Genomic DNA, 17845 nt, shown 5'->3' on the forward strand with positions numbered 1-17845 from the left:
AATTTACCTCTATTCCATTGCTGGAGTCTCTTCTGCTTCCTCTTCAGAAAGCTTCTGAATTGTCTAGTAATTAATGTGATGTCGTCTTCATCCTCAGATTGTGAGTGTTCACTCTCAGACTCCTCCACTTTCAGTGTTTTGTTATTCTCACTTTGTGGTTCACCTGCATCAATCTTTCTTTGGCTAACTCCTTGCTCATAAGCAATTAGCAAACCAAGAAGATTATCAATAGAGTAAATATTTAGATCTTTAGACTCTGTAATTGTAGTAATTTTAGCATCATAAGCAGTATGCAAACAAAGAATAATCTTATTAACCATTTCAGCATTCGCTAGTTCCTTACCTAATGCATGTAAAGAGGTGACTATTCGTGTGAATCTTGTGTACATATCAGAAATGGATTCATTAGGTTTCATGTAAAATAATTCATAATCATGCAACAAGATATTAAGTCTAGATTGATTAACCTCATTAGTCTCCTCATATGTTATACAAAGTCTATCACATATGTCCTTTCCACTCTTGCAAGTAGAAACCCGCATGTAATCTTCTGATTTAATTACACAAAAGAAACTGTTCAAGCATTTGGCGTTTAGTTAATTTTATAGAAAATATTTTTCAACCACAATTTTGAAATAATAAAACATAAAAATAAAAAGCAACTGAAAAATAAAAGACATGAGATTTATAGTGGTTTGGTCAAACTTGACCTACATCCGCTCCCCGGAGGCACCCTCTGAGTGTTGCATTAATACCACTAGTAACTCTCCTTTTGCTCCCACAGCAAGGCGGAGAAGTCTTTACAAAACTCTCTTCCACCACTACCCGGTGCGGCAGAGAATCATCATCCTTTTACACTCTTCCTAGTGTTGGCAGAGAACCGTCCGTCCTTTCACACTCTCTCAGTGTAGGAAGAGAACCCTTCGTCCTTTCACACTTTCCTAGTATGGGCAGAGAACCTTTCTTCCTTTCACACTCTCCTAGTGTGAGCATAGAACCCTTCGTCCTTTCACACTCTCCTAGTGTGGGCAGAGAAACCTTCATCCTTTCACACTCTCCTAGTGTGGGCAGAGAACCCTTCGGCTGTTCACACTCTCCAAGTATCGGTAGAGAACCAGATCTTCTTGACATATCTTCTTCACAAGAAATCTTGAAGGAAGGGAGAAAAGAGTGAAATAATAAAAAATCAAAAGTAGAGAGTCTTACCTTTGAGTACCAAGTGAAACCTTCATGCTCCAGCAGTAAGAATTCTCCTTCAAACACTCTCTCACACTCTCTTTTTGACTATCCTTTCAATTGGCACGAAGATCAGTTGGCAAAAAGATTAAGTGATAGTCTAAATTGAACTATTTATATGAAAGACAAGAAAAACCGTCCAAAAACTACAAATTTTCAAGTCAACACAAAGTTGATCGTCCCGTACGATCATGGATCATCCTGGACGATTTTACTTAAATGTGTGGAAACGAACCAAATGTATATTGGTATAAACTGAAATCGTACCCGAGCATCATCCCGTACGAACTAGGTTCGTCCGGTATGAACAGCTATACCATAGGTCGGTTCCCAAAAACTGTAGGACGTCGCCAAAATTTGAAGAGTCGGTTCACTTCATCCTAGGATGAATATGAGTTCATTCGGACAAAATTTTTACAGAGAACAATTCGTCCTTGGACGAATTTGCGTTCGTCTGGATGAAAATTTTCTAGAGAGCATTTCATCCTGGCATGAATATGAATTTCATCTGAATGAAAATTTTCTAGAGGACATTTCGTCCTAGGATGAATTTGAGTTCGTCTGGATGAAAATTTTTTAAAGAGCATTTCATCCTGACACGAATATGAATTTCATCTGAACGAAAATTTTCCTGAGAACATTTCATCCTGGGACGATTAAACATTCGTCCTGGATGATCAGGACTTAAGAAAATTTTCTTTAACTCCTATTCATTCCATTGCTCTTTAGAAGAGATAACTGACTTGATCGTCTCGTACGAACTATGTTCGTCCCGTACGATCAGTATAAATTTTAAAGATCTCCTTAAGTGTGTTTGTGTTTATTCACTCAATTACAATCACTCCCTCTCAAAATTAATTCAAAGAAAATTACAAGCTTCAATTCACTAAATCTCTCATGCTAAATTTGATTTGATATCTTAAGTAGTATGGAGTTTGATTTTCCTGAAATGTTAGTTCACACAAGAGCAAAAACAAATCTTAGTGTTAGGAGATATCAATACATAAAATAATAATATTTGGAATCATCAAAACTATATAAGTCGCAAGAATATAAAACAATCAAATAACAACTCTCTTAACAATACTATCATAGGCATGTTGCATATCTAATTTGATTGATACAAGTCCCTTTTTCGACTTAGAGTATCTAAACTTATGAAAGTTCTCTTGAACAATTAATATATGATCCAACATGGAATGGCCCTTCACAAAAGCTGATTGCTCCTAAGAAATACTTTTTGGAATACAGCGACACAGTCTATTAAGTAACATTCTTGCAACCATTTTATAAACGGAGAGGCATAGACTAATAGGATGGAAATTAGATGGTTTCAATGGACTTTTCACCTTAGAAATCATCACAACTAATGTTTTCTTCCATTATGAATCCATCTTTCCAAAAGTAAAAAAAGAGCTAGCAACTAACCACACATCATCTTTAATAATGGACCAATAAGCCTTTATGAAAGAATAAGTCACCCCATCATAACTTGGTGAAATATTTGATTCAACTTATTAACCACTAATTCCAATTCTTCTTTAGAAAAATCATTTTCTAAAAATAATTTGTCATCCTATTTTAGCACCGCCAAGGGAGGAGGCAAACCAACTAAGACACACCTTCTTTCCTTCCATTTATCTTTAAAGAAATCAAAGAAAACTGACCTCATTCGATCTTGATCTTCAATCAACAACCCATTACTATCCTTCACTAGATGAATCTTGTTACCATTACTCATAGTAGTAGCAAATGCATGAAAACTTTTTGAATTGGTGTCACCTAATTCCATCCAATGCATTTTCGCCCTCTTTTTACACCAAGAAGAAAGAAAGCCCATAGTAGAATTGGACTCATTAACCTTTGACCTCAATAAAATTAGTTTACCATCCAAAAGTTCCCCACAATTTTCTTACTCCGATTGTAATTCAAGAATCTCCTCTTTAAGACGATCTTTTAAAACAAATGGTCCTTATGTTTCTCCTTACTCTAATTAAACAAAGACTTTAAATCTCTTTTAAACTTAAAAGAGAGAATACTAGCTGCACCCCCTTGACATCTTTTCTTCCAAGAATGAGAGACAATCGAGAAGGAAGCTGGATAAGAAATCCAGACAATTTCAAATGTCACAACTCTACATTTGCGAAATCCAATTGAGACAAGATTTAACAGAATGGGATAATGGCCTAATGATATTCTTGCTAAATGTCTTACTGATGCCAGTTGAATTGAATTCAATGCAGCTGAATTAAGAACACAACGTTCCAACCTTTCCCAAATATGAGCTTTACCACTCATGTTGTTACACCAAGTAAATCTAGGTCCAATCACACCCACCTCATGAAAATCACCATTTCTCATAAATGAAAGCATATCAAAGGGACCTTGCGATAGAATTTTTTTTTTACATCCTCTTTTGTCCTCTTGAGACAAAATGCAATTGAAGTCACCACCCACCACAGAAGGGAGCTTACAACCAGAAGCAACTTCCAAGCTACTCCATAAACATTTTCTTTGAGTACAATCTCTACTTCAATAAATTTTAGCAATCATCCACTTGCCTTTATAAACAATACTGAGCTCTCCAATCACCGCTTGATCAAAAGCTTTAATCATTGAAAATGAGCAAATGTCAGTTCTCCAGCTCACCATAATTCCACTTGATAAACCATCATCAAGGTATAGAAAAAAATCCCAATGATCACAAGCAAATCTTTTGAACTCCAACCTATCAAAAGAAGTAATATTTGTTTCTACAAGCCCAATAAAGAAAGTGTCAAATTCTTCCACAAACTCCTTTAAATAATGAGAGGCTTCATTTTTCCTTGCCCCTCTACAATTCCAAAAGGCTATGGAATTCATTTAAGATTCAAAATGGGATTGCTCCCACTGAGATCTTTCTTTCTCATATCAGCTTTTCTACTTCTATACAACATATTCACTTTGCCAAGTGATTTCAGCTCTTTCCGAAGCTTAAACTTCATTGGTGTAGAAAAATCTCCCTCCAATGTACAAGCATGTTCTAAAACAAAAATAGCAGCATATTCCAATTCAACTTCCTCTAACTCATTCTTCTTTGATACAGCTAACACATCATTACTTACAGACATATCTTCATCACATGTAGTTTCCAATAACTTAAACATATTATTTTCAGTAGCAATAATAATGCTGGATGAAGAAATGTCTCTGTTAGCACCAGCAATACCTCTTTTAGGAGTTTTAACCAGAAGATTGCCTTCCACAACTAGAGTATCACCAACTTATGTTTTATTCTAATTAGGATCAAGCTGGTACTTATAATTGTCAGGAATACCGTCATCCTTAATTAGCTCAGACCCTTCTTCCAATATGTCAAAACTATCATTTGAATGGACCTGAACAGCAGGAGTATAAACACCATCCACATTTTTCATAACTGATTTTTCCGTATGTACTTCCTCCAGATTGGCCATCTTTAAAATTTTTTACTGATATTTCTCCACAAAAACATGAGCTAAAATTTTATCATTGAACTTTTTCTGAAAACTAGTAACAGGCTTCTCCCTTCTTCTATGATTAACATGGATCCAAGGGCCATAAGAGTCTTTCAAATTAATCGGTTGTTGATCTACTTCAGAATTAACAATAGAGATATTTGGTTCCAAAACTCCTTCACTATTAATGCCCATTTCCTTTAGATTACAAGAATTGATCAAGTGGAAAATCTTTCCACATTTGTAATAAAAAGATGATTTTTTTTCATACTTCACATTTTGGAAGAATCAACCATTCAACCTATCCACCCAAACACCCAAGGTAGCTGCTTACCAAGATTTACTAGAACACAAACTCTGGTAAACTCCCTCCCACCCCATTGAAATATATTGCCATCTAACAAAAGGGGAGTACCGATCATTGAAGCTATTCTAGCCATATTAATCTTATCCCAACAGTAAAGAGGTAAATTAGGCAATCTCACCCAAACCGAGAATGACAAACCCTTCAATGAAGCCGGAGAAAACTTATTGCTCCATTTATCCAGTCCTACTATATGTCCGTTTACAAACCAAAGTCCACCTGATAGAACAATGTTAACAACTTCAAGAGAGAAGAAATAACATAAAACCCAGCCCGAACCAATACTTGTAATGTGAAATTTCCCAAATTATGACCACTAACGTTGCAATTCTCTCGCTATAACTTATACAGGAATAACTTTCCCAAAGGCCTTAACCACAATAGAGTATTTCAGTTTTTCTTCATTCATAATTACATTTCCCTCATGTAATTTAACTGCAAGCCCATCTTCAGATAAAAAGGATTTATCATTAATAGGATTGGATTTAATGTAAGGCTTTATGATCCAAGGATTAATCCTGTTACTACCCTTCAAATCAGCATTATCAAATTCCTTGGATGATTTATCAGAAAAAGTCACATTATTTTGAGCAATACCTTGAATAGGTGGTGGACCGTTTGAACTTATATTATTTGTCTGAGCTTTGTCCGCCATCAAAGCAGATTTAACATTACCAATGCCAAATGTATTCACAATAAGGTTCATTTCCGAAGAAGAAGGAGCATCAACATCATTGTAAACCTTCATTTTTTTTTTCAATCTGAGGAGTCTTAGCCACATTTTCATCTAAAACTTGATTTCCTTTACCAATGACAGGAGAAGGTTTTGAAGGAACATAAGTAGGTTCCTAGATAACCAATGGGGCATTAAAGAAGTTAAAACTCTTTGACTTCAAGTCAATAGATTTACTACCAGATGTAGAAGATCGATGGTATCAATCATGGACGATCATCTTCTAGCTACCAGAGGAGGTGTCCGAATAATCTACCTCCATCAGTAAACTTTTTGCCAAGATGACGGAGAAGAAAATTTGAAAAAAAACTCTCACTAGAAAATGGTTGTTTCTCTCACTAAAAAACAAATGTTTCTCTCACTAGAAAATGGGTGTTCTCTCACTAGCATTTTTACTTGACTAAGTCAAAATCAAGGTATTTTGACTCATGGAATTGCTGGATATATTTAGAGAGGGGTTGAAAAAGCTATAAGAGGTCTAGGTGCTTGATATGAATGTATGAATTGAAGTTATTTAATTTGACTTGCTTTAACTAGTTGTGGGTCCAGTTGACCTAGTCAATTGTTGACTGGATAAGGGTGACCAATCATGTCCATTTCATTAGGAGAGATGTCCACAGGAGTTTGATGAATTTCAGAGGCAAGCTAGAATTTAATTTGAGGTAATCAGAGTTCATGGTCAATTGAGCTAGCTTGAGTTATCCCAATTGGGTCAGGTTGATTGGCTAATGGTTTAGGGGTAAATTGAATGATGGTTTACCATGATAGGTTCCTAGTGAATGACTTTGGACTTTGACTAGGGTCAATGTATCAATGCATTATGCAAGGCAATGCACTGAGTTGCTTGACTGTAGTATAAAGTTGCGGTTACAGGTGATTGAAATGATAGTGATACTTGATCAGAGAGTATATTGGTTGATTGAATGCAGACTAGATATAAATCTAATTGATTGTGGTTTTGGTGCATGAATAACATGCTGATTTATTGATTATTGATTGATAGTGATTAGAGTATTATTGAGATGCTGATTATCCAGGACAATTGAATGTGCATCATAATTCCTAATCAATTGATTGTAGAATCATTTGTTGTAATTATTATGATTGACTAGAAGTGGTAATTGAAAGTTGATTTGATAAATGTAATTGGAATTGAATGGAATCTTGATTGATTTAAAGAATGTATATTTAATTTATGCAAGTTGGTTGATTGAAGGTAATTTATTAAAGATTGTATGATTTTTTTAAATAAGAGATTGGATAATTGTATGTAGGATATATTTAGGCTAAGGATTGATAATTGTCTATATGATTGACAGGTAGATGACTGTTACCCATTAAATGTTTATCAGGAGTCTGGGAGGTCCCAATGACCTCATACAAAAAATAAGGTAAACACTACCTTTGGCATTTTCCCAAGTTATAAAAATTCAATTAGATAAAGTACAAAAAGGAGAGATTCACGGTTTGATGGTTTGAACAGAGTTAAATCGAGGTCAAACTGGATGATAAAATGAATACTAATTTTATTTTAATATAGAATAATTTACATATAATGATGTAATCATATTAAACATTTGACTAAAAATTAAACAAATTAGAAGATCATGAAACATAAAATATGAATGAATACCTTTCTTTAATTGAAGTCATGAAGTATTGAGTAACAAACATGTTCTTCACATTTTCACATATAAGTTTTTCCCAACATCTTCAATTCTATTTCTTAAGCATGTGAAACTATTAAAAATAAAATGAATAAAATAAAATGAATATAAATTAAATTTTTTAATATAAGTAACAGAAAGTGAAGAATAATAATTAAACTGCATGTGTACTATAAAAAATTTAAGATAATGAAATCATAAATCCATAATACAGAGATAAAAAAGTAATAGTTCTCATTCAATTATTTAAATCAGTTTACACATGTGGACCTCCAAAAGGGCACCATCGCTACAGAGTGCGAGGGTATATGACCGCACCACCCCGAGGGATAAAAACGATCGCAGGCCTCCACGCTCTTTGCAAGCGGGCAAATAGAAGGCCAGATTAGATCGTACATATGATCAACCTTTAAGGATAGGGGCTTTCACCCATGCACCTCGATGGGTGATAATATGCATAACCTGATAAGTGTCACGAGGTTTCCCTCACTTGATACATCAGCTTGAGTGGGGTTTATTTATTATGAAAATCCATTTCCTACGGACACAAGCCCCTGTGGTTATTTACATTTCAAGCCGAAGTCTAATAATACTCTCAATTAAGGATATGATATTATTTTTTCCCAAAGAAGGGATTGACACAAAAGGAAGACTAGGAAACCCTACTCAAATGGAAAAAAAAAGGTTCAAGTGGGCTTAGTCAACATGTAGGGTTCATACAAATATTTTGATGGACTAAGGCAGTAAGGAGAGAAAAAAGATCATACACTAGAAGCATACATAAGGGAATGATAGAAGCGACATCATCCATGTGATGTAGATAAGCAAGATTTATAAACCCTGAAGAAAAGGTTACCCACCGATGAAGCGTACTATGAGACACCGAATGTAGTAGCATTGAATCCAAAATATAAGGCGAGATTAGTGTTCTACACCCAACACTAATATGTGTCCTAACTAATGCATCTAAGCTTATATACAGTTTGAAAAGGAAAGCCAGCTAACCACCTAAACGCATAAAATCCATATTGTCCATTCTTTATGAAAAATGGTTAGGTAGATCAGTTTTCAGAAGTAGGGCTGACATCTAGAGAGTTTTCAATTGGCCCTGGACTTATGTAGGTTGAACACTCCTAGAGTTAATACAATTAAAATTTTGATTTAGTGTGTTTCTAATATAATGCATGCTGGTTAAAAGGTCCAAATTAGGTATAAATAGAATTTTAGAAAGGTTTATAAAAAATAATTTTTAGAAAAAAACTAGACTTTCTTAGGTCCGGCATCTCATCCTCATAGGCCATATTATTTGGACTCCATCAGCAGGCGGGGAAGTGACTTATAGAATGAGAGAGAAAAATATAATAACATGCATGCGACCCTGGATGATTTCAACTATTCCCTAAGTTGTTAAGTTTTTAAGTTATTTAATGCTAAAAATTTTGAATATTAATTACGAGTAGAAAAAGTTTTATTAACCTATAGAGCCTAGTGAAAATCAGGCCAAGCACATGTAAGAAAAAAAATAATAAAAGCATATAATTTCTACTACGCATACAAAGTAAACACATTAATATAAATTCACAGAGAGTAAACTAAGAAAGTCCATAGTAAGCACCATATAAGTACAACCCAGGGTCAACATAAAAGTAATGGTGGCTAGCCCCACCGATAATAACCTGGATTATAATTCTACTGAACGACACAAGTCTTAAAAGCAAGGCATTTCATCTTCAAGTCTTAGTCTTCAGATGGATTATCCTCCTCCAAATCATCTTCCTCCAGATCGTCTCCTTCGGGTTATCTCCTCCACATCATCTTTGTAAGGTTTGTCCTCCAATAGAGTACCCAAATGACTAAGAAATTCTCTATGAAGGGCCTTTCTTTTTCTCTTTGGGTACTGATTGTTTGAAATGCCTCACTTTTAAAAGACTTTCACAAATCAATATAAATTATATCAAATTACATTATGAAAAAGAAAAACTAGACCCGGATTGAACCTACAGAATTATCCTAAGAAAAATATCCCAACCAATTTATATAGTAAAACCCAAGCAGTTAATATTTATACAAAAAGGTAAACACACTTGGCCACACTCTTTTAATTTTAAAGGAGGCTAAACAATCTCTGAAGCATATGCAGAAAATATTGTTAGTTTTAAAGCTTTAATTATTTTGCCCCTTTATTTTAGCACTGTATGAGCGTGGCCACCTAATAAGACAGCGTTAGTATTAAAAATGCTCCTAGCCCATGGTGAATCTATCACACAAATCACACCATAACCAGAGTATAGAAAATATAGCAATAAAATAAATAATCATCACAACAAGCCAGATAAATCAAATCAATCAGCACTTGTGCCATACACTATCACATCATATCATAGAAAGCAAAAAAAGTAAAACACCGACCCTAATCCTAGAGCTAGAAGTGGTGCCCTAGCAAATCTATATGTGTGTAATAGGCTTTTGTAGCTTTTGATAGTTTCTATGTTGGGTACTTAGTTCAAGTTTAATGAAAGCAAAAAAAGAAACTTTTAATTAGAGTTCAAATATTAATGGATTGTGGTCCATTTTAGTTAATTTAGTTTTTTTAGTATATTTTAATACTTAGGGAAATAATAATTGAAGTTTTAGTTAAATTTAATAGATTTTTAGAAGGTTCGGGGTCGCCTACCCCTAAGCTAGGGGGGGGGGGGGGTTCAAAAGGTCACTATTAGAAATATGCTAGGTTTGGGGGTTCTAGTATTTTAATTAAATATTATACCTTAAGGGAAGTAGTTAAACTTTTATTTTGCTGAATTTGAAGTTTTATTGACAAAGTTATGAATTTTAGAAATTTTGGGCAATTAATGAATTATTAAGGTTATTTAATATGGGGTGTTGCAATTCTGATTTCAGGAAGTAGAATTTTGATGATAGTAAATACTTCTGTTTCTCTACGACTATCTTGCCTACTAACATCTTAGGTCTACAAGAACAAATTACAAGTTGAACCAGCTCAAGACTGGGTAGATTAGGATTGAGTCAGTTTGTAATGTACGAAACTGTATCTTTTACCCTTTCTTAAGTCCATTGTAATATTATGGGTCCTGATGCTAAGTAACATTACACACACACTTAGGGGAAATTTTTTGAGTATTTTTGACATTTTTGTTTTTTGCTCACATCGTCTAGGATGATCCAAAAATTAGCCTAGATGATCAGTTAAAACAAAAACACTAATTAGGGCATCCTGGTTAGGACAGTGTAGTTATTAAGCGCATCGTCCTAGATAATATTCGTATCGGTTGGGATGATAGGCTCAAATTAGCAAGGACCCATCATCTTCTTCTCAGATCATCATCCATAGTTCCTTGGGGGTTCTAGAGAGGTCTACTTTAGCAACTGATCAAAGTTCTATGCTTGCTTCTGGAGGAAGCAAAAGGAGTTGAGGTTCTCTGCCTGCTTCAGGAGAAAGCAAAAGGAGTTAGGTTCTCTTCCTTGCTAGGGTTGGTGAAAAGGTGGTTTATACAGGCTTCTCTGCCTTTCTAGGGAGCAAAAGGACAGTCACCGAGTTAAGTACAATACTCGGAGGGCGCCACTGGGGAGTGGACGTAGGTCAAGTTGATCGAACCACTATAAATCTTTGTGTTCTTTATTATTGCTTTCACATTTAATTTTCACACTTTGATTTCTTTGTGGTGAGCTTTGGTTTGAGTTTTTGTTTTTATTAAAGAATTTTTTAAATATCAATTCACCCCCTCTTGGTTAGCCTTTGACTAGTTCATAAGGGCTTAACATCCCTCTCAAATTTTCAAGGGGCATTTTAGAGGTTTTGATCCAAATCAGCTTCAAACTGATTGGAATCACCCTAAAGGTTAGAAATGACCTAAAGAGGTGTTCCCAAGTGTTTGATAAAAAAATAGAATTTTTAATAATTTTTAAATATTTAATTAAGGCAAAAAGGTGATTTTTAATTAAAGTTAAATTAAGGTTCAGATTAAAGTCTAATTAAGGGGATTTTAATTTTTTGAGGTTAAGGGTTCAATTTTGTAGAGTTCTAGATATTACAGGTAATTTTTTGAGTTGAAATGGATTTATTAAAATTGTCTAAAGTTATCAGAGCCCTATTAATGGGTAAATTAAGATTTTTTTAATTAAGAGATTTAAAGGCTCCTAAAAATTCCTAGAAAATTCTAGGAGACTTAGTTATTTAATAAGTTTAAGTGTTTAAAGTTTCAAGTCAATCAAAGATCTACCCTAGCTCCTAAAAATTTTCGAAATTCATTAGATAGGTCCGTAATTATTGTCCTTAGGATGTCGCTACATTGAGTAGGTTTAAATTCAATATTTAAGACTAACCCTTGGAGTAACATGCAGGGAATGCATAAAGAAAGTAAAAACATCAATCCTAAGATCTAGGATGGCAAAAGCTAAGTATTTGTGCGTCATACACATACGAAAGATGATAAAAGAAAGAGTAAGCATGTTTATCGATGCGATTAGTGGATGATTGGAGCTCAACCACCCATTAATCCTCTCCCCAATTATTACTATTCATAAGAACAATCCATGTTTAAAATTTCACAAAGTTGTATCTATAAAAATTAGGGATTTAGTCGATCGTATAGATAATTTTAAATTAATTTGAAATATCCATATATAATAAACATGTAGGTTTTAGAAAATAAAGTAATTGAAAATAATTCAATTTATATGAGCATATGAGAGATTCAATGGTCACCCGAACAAGGTCTCAAAATTATTTAAAAATAATTTACAATTTCCAAATAGTTAATATAATAATTATTAAAAAATATTTAAATAGTTAGTTAATTAAATAAGGGATAATTAATCTCAGAAAAAGGTTTTGGTTTTTGAAAATAGTTTTAAATGAAAGTACACAATTTTCTAAAAAATTCATGGTATTGTGCGTTGAAATCCGATTTATAATAAAATTATAAATATTTTTCAAAGTTTTAAGGAAATTAAAAGCCATTTTAAAATAATTTAAAGTAAAAGATATTTGAAAATAATTACTAATTTAATTTAAATTAAATATTAAAGCTTATGTAATTTTGAATTATTTAATTAAAAAAATTTGTAATTTTGAAAAATAAAATAAGTTTTAAATTAATTATTAATTAAGTAAATTAATTTATTAATTATTTTAAATAATTCAAAATTGAAAATATTATTAATTTAATATTTAAAAAGTAATCCTCTAATTTTTGAAAATTAATTAAATAAGTAAATGCTTCATTATTATTATTTTAAAATATAATTAATAATTGTTAAACTAATTTAATATTTAATAGGTTAAATACCTTAAAATTATTTAAATTATATTAAGTATATCATAAATAAATTTTATTTCAGGTTAATATATTTAAAAATAATTACATAATTACTTAAAATAGATTAGCGGAAAGTATTTAATTTTGTTATAGAATATTTAATATAATATTAATTTAATACTAAAAAAAGGTTTAATTAAAAAACTTAAAATATATAGAAATTTAAAGATGATTTTAATTTTAAATTAAAAGAATAAAATGATATATACTTGAAATTTTTTGTTTTTAAATAATTTTAAAATAATTGTCACATTTTATGATTTAAAATACATTTAAAACTAATTAAATTAATTAAAATCAAATCGGCAGCGACGGCAGCGTTCACACGCGTCGCCTTCTAGTTGGCCTGCCCGAACCGCGAATGCGGCTTCTAATTATGGGTAATGATTGCACCGCTGCGCAGTCAATGTTGCATGATTGTGGAATGATTACCGCGGCGCATTCGACCCACCACGTCAACACCACGTGGGTAGCCGTCAGATCAAGCACGATTTTATTTTCGATGGACAAGATTACGTTGGACGGATGGCATAACCACGGAATCAAACCCCGTAGTCTATTTGAACCACAAAATGATGAGATCTTGATCGTTGATCCCGATATCAATGGTCAAGATCGAGCCCTAGCCAACGGGAAAATAAACCTGAGCCCTAGAACAATAATTTGGCTCATTCTTGCGAAATACGAAACCATTTGATTTGAAATTTTAATCATGAGATCCATAGATGAAGAGCATTAATGGGAAGTTAATTTCATGTTTTGAAATGCATTGTATGAAAAGCTAAATTGACCTAAGTGTTCTGGTTTAGGATTAAGCTTTTACCTAAGCCACATGGTGGATTCAGGAGATCTTAGGTTTGTTGCACTTGTAGATTGTCCACGCTCCTAGTTGTAGAAGACTCCATGAGCTCCCCATTCCTAGATTGAGCGAAAAACATCTTGGAAGGGTTTTTAGCTCGATTCACCGTAGATCTTGCTGTCGGCGAGGTTTTTGTGGTGGATTTGAGTGAGGGAAGGAGTAAGAGAACCTTGGGAGCTTAGAGAGACCAAGGCTTGGGCTTGAGGGTGCTTATGATGAAAGTAATTCCAAGAGAGCTTCTAAATTGCCCTAATACCCCTATTTAAAGCTCAAGGGTTTAGATGAACAATTATGTTCAAAATTAGGGATAATTCAAAGGGAGAGGCGGTGATTTAGATGGGCTTTGAGCCAAGAGAGCAAAAGAATGATTTAATTACATTAAAGGGATTTTAATTTGACTTAAGTAAGTTAAATTTACCCAATAAGACTTGGGTTGACCAGGTCAAAGGTTGACCAGGTCAAAGGTTGACTGGTCAACCTAGTCAATTGAGTCCAAGGGAGTGAGGGGTTGAGCCTAGTAGCCTTTGAATTGGATTGAATTTGATTTAAGCTTAAATAGGTTAAGTGAGTCAACCTAGGTTGACTTGGTCAACTCGATCGACCCATGGTAGGGCCTGGGCCCAATGTGTCAGGTCTGACCCACTGAGTCCTATGGCGGTAATATTGACCTTGAGATGAAGTAGATTTGATTTGAAATAAAAAGAAAGGGAATTAGGTCAATTTGGGTCAACCTAGGTTGACCTGGTCAACCAAGTTGACCCAAAGTCTGGGTCTGGGCTTAATAGACTTGGTTTGAGCCATTGAATACAAAAGAGGTGGTCTTGGGGCATGGCTTGGTCAATTTGACCAAGTCAACTCTTTTGACCCAAGGGTTAATCAAAAATAGGGTTAACAAATGGACCCCCAACAGTAAAGTAAAGTAGAGAAGCAAGTAAAAGGTCACCAAAAGCTAAAAACGTATGGCGCTCCTCTCTTTATTTTGTCCTATAGTAAAGGCAGATCCAATGAGAGAATAAAAGGAAAGGGTGTGCCACACATCCACCTGACTGTATTGAAATGGTGAATGTGGGCAGACTCAAAGTTCACCAGACCACTTCAAAACAAAAAAAATAAAGAGTGAAAGTAGTAAAGCAAAGTACATCAGTAAGAGGTCACCGAAAGGTGAACAAATTAGGGGAAATCCTCTCCTTTTCTTATCCTATAGTAAGGGCAGAGCCAAGGAGAGAATAAAAGAAAAAGGGTACTATACATCCACCTGACCGTATTGAAATAGTGAATGTGGGCTAACTCAATATTCACCTGACCATTTCAAAATATTGAAACAAAGAGTGAAAGTAGTAAAGTAAAGATCACGAGAAAAATCTTATTAAGAGTAGAGTGGGTCATCTATTCAGTTCACTTTAATAAGGGAAGAATAGAGGGGAAAGTGAAGGTAAAGTGGACCAACTACCTTCCTGACCATATCGAAACAACATGATAGAAGGTGAAAGGGGTGGTGAGGCATGCCTCCCAGGGGCCCTATCAATCTCTCTCAACTAGGTAATGTTCTATATCTGCCTTACCAGATTGACTCAATAAATAAAGATGGGCTCAATACTCACTAGACCATTTTGAACTAGTGAATAAATAGTCAGGGTATGATGCCTGCTTGATCACAATAGGAAAATAAAAAATAAAAGGGTGGTGAGGAATGTCTCTCAGGGACTCTATCGAGCTATCTCAATCGGGTAATGTCTTACATCTGCCTTATTAGATCAGCTTAGAAAATGAAGAGTGGATCAATATTCACTTAATTATTTTGAACCAGTGAATAAGGAGTCAAGGTTTGATGCCTGCTTGATTACAACAGGATAATCAGAAAGAAAAGGGTGATGAAGAATGCCTTCTAGGGACTCTACTGGGCTCTCTCAACCAGGTAATATTCTACATCTGCCTTACCAAATCGGCTTAGCAAATGAAGATGGGCTCAATACTCATTGGATTATTTCAAACTAGTGAATAAATAGTCAAGATCTGATGTCTGCTTGATCGCAATAAGACAATTAAAAAGAAAAAAAGAGTGGGTGAGGAATGCCTCCCAGGGACTCTATCAGGCTCTCTCAATCAAGTAATGTTCTACATATGTCTTACCAGATCAGCTCAATAAATGAATAGGGGCTCAATACTCACTGGATCATTTTGAACCAGTTAATAAAGAGTCAGAGTCTGAAGCCTGCTTGATTATAATAGGACAATCAAAAAGAGAAGGGTGGTGATGAATGCCTCCCAGGGACTCTATTGGGCTCTCTTAACTAGGTAATATTCTACATCTTCCTTACCATATTGGCTCAATAAATGAAGAGGGCCTCAATAATAATTGGGTCATTTCGAACTAATTAATAAAGAGTTAAGGTCTGATGCCTTCTTGATCACAACAGGATAATCAAAAAGATAAAGAGTGGTGAGGAATGCCTCATAGGGACTCTGTCAGGCTATTTCAACTGGGTAATGTTCTACATCTGCCTTACAAGATCAGCTAAGCAAATGAAGAGGGGATTAATACTCATTAGATCTTTTCAAACTAGTGAAAAAAGAGTAAGGGTTTGATGTCTGCTTGATTACAACATGACAATCATAAAGAAAATGGTGTTGAGGAATACCTCCCAGAGACTCTGCCTGGCTCTCTCAACTAGGTAATGTTTTACATCTACCTTACCAGATTAGCTCAACAAATGAATAAGGGCTCAATACTTACTGAATCATTTCGAACTAGTGAATAAAGAGTCAGCTCAACAAATGAAGAGTCATGGCCACGAGTATCCTAATGCATGCAAAATTCCTTAGGAAACTTTATCATCATATAAAAAATAACAAAAAAGGAGGGGGAAAATTGAGCTCTTAAGAGTAAAGCAGGGTTCCACCTATGAAAAGGGCAACCGGTTTTACTCACATGAGAGCTTCTTATATATATATATATATATATATATATTCTTTTATATGCTCACAATCAATAATCAAAACATAAAGAGATGAAGATAGGGTTGGCTTTGATAACCTAGGTCATGTTCGATACATTAAAAAAATTGGGGAGAGAGAGTTTAGATAGGATCTTGCAAAGAATTGAAGTATTGGCTTTGATAACCCAGACCACATCCATCACATGTATAAAACTGGGAGAACAATCATAACAAAATTGATATATGAAATGGAATTTATATACGAATAATGGATCAACATTATCACTCCTCACTGACATTGGTTGTTATGGACCCAATATCACATTCAACTTGTTTAAGGATCAAAGTAAATGGTTTTTATATCTCAGAACACATTCAACTTGTGTGAATAAACTGTGGAGCATAGTTATAATGAAATTTCTAGGAGAAAGAAATTAACTTAGGGATAGTGGATCAACATCTCCACACCTAACAACATAGGTGGGCATGGACCCAATATCACCTCTCAACAATGGGTTTGAATTATTGGTTTTGATTTCCCAGATCACACTTGTGGGTGACAAGTGAAACTGGATAGAGAGAAATTATAAAGGCTCTTATAAAGGAGTTAAATATTGGCTTTGATAGCTCAGGCCACATTCACCACGTGAATGAAACAAGGGAGAACACATTCTCATAAGGAGGAGATGAATTAAAGGTTCTATGTACTAGCACCAATGCAATTGGTGTGCATATTCATAAGCACAAACATTCCTACGGCGTATCAGTATATCATATTTAAGGATAGCCTTATACTCTTTGTGCTTATGTTGGTGTGGTAGAGGACAAATCGTCGTGGCCACACACACTTCCAAAAAATAATAAGGACCATTTAAGGGGTATAAATATAGAGGGATATTTATAAGAGGTAGGGTGGCTCCTCCTGCGATGTATGAAACTTAAGTATATTACTTTTTCAAGTACTACCCGTTGATGATAGGCATATGGTACATGCCATTTGTATCAATAAGTATGTAAGCACCACCTTCGTAGACTTTCTCTACAACAAAGGGGCATTCCCAAATATGCTCAAACTTACCACTTCAATGACGGGGCGACATGATAGGCCTACGCAAGACAAGAACTAGGTCGCCAACCCGAAAGCCACGGGGTCGAATAAGGCGATCATGCGACCAGACCATACGAGTCTGGTATAACTTGAGGCTCTTATAAGTTTATAATCAAAGGTATTCTAAACC

The sequence above is a fragment of the Dendrobium catenatum genome, unplaced genomic scaffold (genome assembly GCF_001605985.2).
Source record: "Dendrobium catenatum unplaced genomic scaffold, ASM160598v2 fragScaff_scaffold_1067, whole genome shotgun sequence".
In the NCBI taxonomy this organism is placed as follows: domain Eukaryota; kingdom Viridiplantae; phylum Streptophyta; class Magnoliopsida; order Asparagales; family Orchidaceae; genus Dendrobium; species Dendrobium catenatum.